Genomic DNA, 3,642 nt, shown 5'->3' with positions numbered 1-3,642 from the left:
CGGGGGCTGGAGGCAGTGCGGCGCGGTAGTGCGAGAGGGAGTTTTACTCGGTCGCCACATGATGAAATATATTTAGGGAAATCTTGGAAGGAATAGAGTTGAAGTAAAAATTATACTGCATTAATGTTTTTAGGGGATCGGCTAGGTTCACTGTAAGGGAGTCAACCGAAAATTTTATCCTTATGACCGCCAGCTTCTGGACAAGCTCTTGGCTAGGATCAATGGCTCTTTGCCAAGAGTTTTCAACTCTTTTTCAGCACTCGCGTAGAAAGAGCAGGACAGTACACGAAGCCCTAGCCAATGACAAATGGATCCAGGACTTGCAGCACGGTAACACGGGCGAAATGGTTGTGCAGTACCTGCAGTTGTGGCGCAAGCTGCACACGGCCAACGTCACACTAACCACAGATGAAGACTCAATCGCCTGGGTGGCCGGCGGTGGCAACTCTTACACTACCAGTGCTGCCTACAAGCTGCAAACTGACGATGCTGATGCTCCATGAATCAAGACGGCAATCTGGAAGGCCTGGGCCCCCGGAATCGTCAAAATTTTTGCCTGACTACTTCACCAAGACAGACTTTGGTGCAACGATCGCCTGCGGCGGCACGGGTGGCCAAATGGGTATTTTTGTACCCTATGTCTCAGAAATCTCGAGAGTTCTACTCACCTCTTTTGGGATTGCCCACTATCACGCTCGATCTGGGAGACGGCATCCACCTGAAATGGTTGTGCAGCATTGCAGCTTAGCAGATCAAGGAGCCACTCCTCCCTCAGCCACTGGAAAAGAATAGTCCAACTAACACCATCAAACTCCAGGAAAGGATTGAAATCGTTGATGATGCTGATAGTCTGGGAGATATGGAAGGAGAGAAACACATGCGTATTCAACAGCAAGCTGCCCCACACCGACGACGCGCTGCACGCCATCAGGAACACGCTTGAGCTGTGGAGACTGGCGGGAGCAAGATGCCTAGAGCCCCCTTTTGGGGAGTATGTAGCGAGAGAGTAGCCCTAGGATAATGCTGGCCACCTATATCTTCTTTTCGTTTCTCCTTTTGTACCCTTGATCGCTTGATCACCCCTTGTTCTCCCATTGCTTTCTCCTAAATCAATGAAGCCGGAAACCCCGGATCTTTCAAAAAAATGCCCTAACCGTCCAAAATAAGCACAGTAGTGTAGATGTACTTCCTCCGTCCCATAATATAAGAACGTTTTTTCAATCTAACATAGCTTGAAAAACGTTCTTATATTATGGGACGGAGGGAGTATTGATTTAGATTGTGAAGCAGGAGACCAGTTGCTTCTTTTATCGTGTGCCGCTCACTGAACCAGTTGCAACTTCAGAGACACCGGACACCGGAGAGAGACAGGGGTGAAGGGGGAGGATGCTGGTTCGCAGGGCTCGCAGGCGGCGATGGAGAGGGGCGACCAGCAGAGCGCAACAAACCAAGGCTGGCTGCTGAGCCGCTCCTCCATGCCCCAGTGAAGCAGGAGATCGTCGTGCATCAACTGGCCGGAGACGCCACTGAAGATCTCCAGGACGCCGCCGAGCTGAGCGCTGACGGAATGGCCGTGGACGCGCGCCGACCCGTACGTCGCCCGGACTAGCGCGGGGACGTCGCCTGCCCCGCTCGGGTGGTACACGGCCAAGGCCGCCCCGGAAGTCACGAGCCATCGCGTAAGATTGCTGCAGCCGAGTTCGACTTCAGTTCCAATTCAGCCGGCGACAGCTGTTAATCCGCGTCCGGCAAGAATTGGGAGCTCTCCGGTAAATAAAAGGGGGCGGCCGCGGTGGGAGCAGCGGCTCCAACTCGATTCGTTCGCCTCCCTCCCCGATCCCTAGATTCAAGACACAGCATCGATGGCGGCGAAGGTGCTCCAGCTCCGTAGCTCCGACGGCAAGGTGCTCGTCGCTCCGGCGTGGGACTATCGCCCGGCCGCCGCCCAAGACCGTCCGCTGGAGACGCGGGTGCCCTCGCGCGTCCTCGCGAGGGTGCTCGGACCAAGCACAACCTTGCCAAGGCCACCGGTGAGTCCCGGGAGTCCCTCGCCCGCTGGGACGCCGACTTCCAGCGCCGTCTCGAGGAAGACGGCCTCGCCAAGGAGGCCGCCGCAGCCGCCCAAGAACTCCGCCGCTACGGCGTCGACCATGGAGGGCGTCCCCATCGCCACGCCGCCACGGCCGCATCTGATGTCGCTGCTCCTGCCAAGGCGGCCCGTGCTGATCCCGTCCGTGTCTGGTGTGTCAACCACGGAGAACGCATCCATGCGCCGGCGATGCCCGGCTCCTTCGAGGCCTCTGATATTGCCTCCGCCGCGCGCCCTGGGCCTGCCACCACCTTGCCGGCCGCTGCTGGTGCTGACTCCGTCGACGTCCGGTGCGCCATCCGTGCCCGTGGACGCCAGATGGCTGAAGACGAGGAGTCCGCTTGCCACCACCGCAAGCACCCGGATTCCAAGCCTCGCTCTTCGGTCTGCCTGCCTGCCACTGCTGCTGCGCCTGTGAAGAAGGTCTCTCGTCAGGTCGCTTCCAAGGCTTGCTCTTTCGTCGGCTCTACACCACTGCCTGCCCCTGCCACTGCTGTGAAGAAGATGACTCCAGCAGCTTCAACTCTGCGTGCAAGAAGATGAGCTCAGCTGCAAGGTTCCCAAGCAAAACCGTGTCACCGCTGCAGCACCAAAGAAGCAACCAATTCCTTGGGTGCGGCCAGTGGTATTACGCCCTTGCTAGTCTTTTACCTTCGTAAACCATGCACACATGAGTTTCATTTAATCTTTGCATCTCTAGGTTCTGCGCTTAACCACCAAGATGTCTAGTGTTCTCTGAATCCCTTTCAATCATTAGTAATTTTACAGGAGTGTCAGCAGAGTCTCCATCTAGCTAGGCAGCAAAAACCTTGTTAAGATGTGTACGGCATAGTTACACTACATCCACACCTGGTCCTAAGTTAAGGGTTTAAGTAAATAAAGGGCATTCTCAATAAATCAAAGTAAAGCAGATGAGCCAAAAAATTGGAACTCATGTACTGCAATTCCGGCACGAGACAGAGCGTAAAACGCACTCGCCGCAAAATCCAAAACGCCCATTTGCTACCCGGCTTGTAGCAGGAAAAAGGAGTAGAATTGAACTTGTCGATACACACGTAATCATGTGAGCTGCCTAGCGTTTGGAGACTATGCTGACTCTCCTGTAATTAATCTTGGCTGAATTGGATTCTTAGGCATTGGCATCTTAGTGAGTTAAAGTAGCAGTTTCCGAAGAGTAACATTGGTTAGTGAACTCTTGTGTGTCTGTGTGGGTGAAGCTTCGAGCTAAGCAAGTCCTTGATGTACCGACTATCAAGTCATACTGTAATCAATTTTGGATATGAATGAGAAAATTGTTGGCCTGAATTTTGCAGAGCATTTGAGTAATCTTTTCGTATCTATTTATTCTTGTATGCTTCTGTGGCTTCTTAAAGCATTCTGCTGCTCACTGAGGCACAGATCCAATGGGTTCATCTCTGATTTCACAATACTTCGTTTGAGTGGTCATGCACATAACCATGTTTGGGACAGTTACTGGTTAGAAGATTTTTTGGTTTGAGATAACAACACTCTAATAGTCAAGAATGTGAAAAAGGTGGCATCATATTGCAGCC

At 53.2% G+C, this 3,642-nt stretch overlaps 1 pseudogene; it reads left to right on the top strand.

Annotated features, from left to right (window-relative positions):
* The first annotated feature begins 1,345 nt into the window (after positions 1-1,345).
* LOC119353565 lies at positions 1,346-3,394 on the top strand (annotated as a pseudogene).
* Positions 3,395-3,642: the final 248 nt, after the last annotated feature.

Source organism: Triticum dicoccoides, chromosome 2A (assembly GCF_002162155.2).
Source record: "Triticum dicoccoides isolate Atlit2015 ecotype Zavitan chromosome 2A, WEW_v2.0, whole genome shotgun sequence".
NCBI classification, from domain to species: Eukaryota; Viridiplantae; Streptophyta; class Magnoliopsida; order Poales; family Poaceae; genus Triticum; species Triticum dicoccoides.
This window is presented reverse-complemented; position numbering and strand designations above follow the sequence as displayed.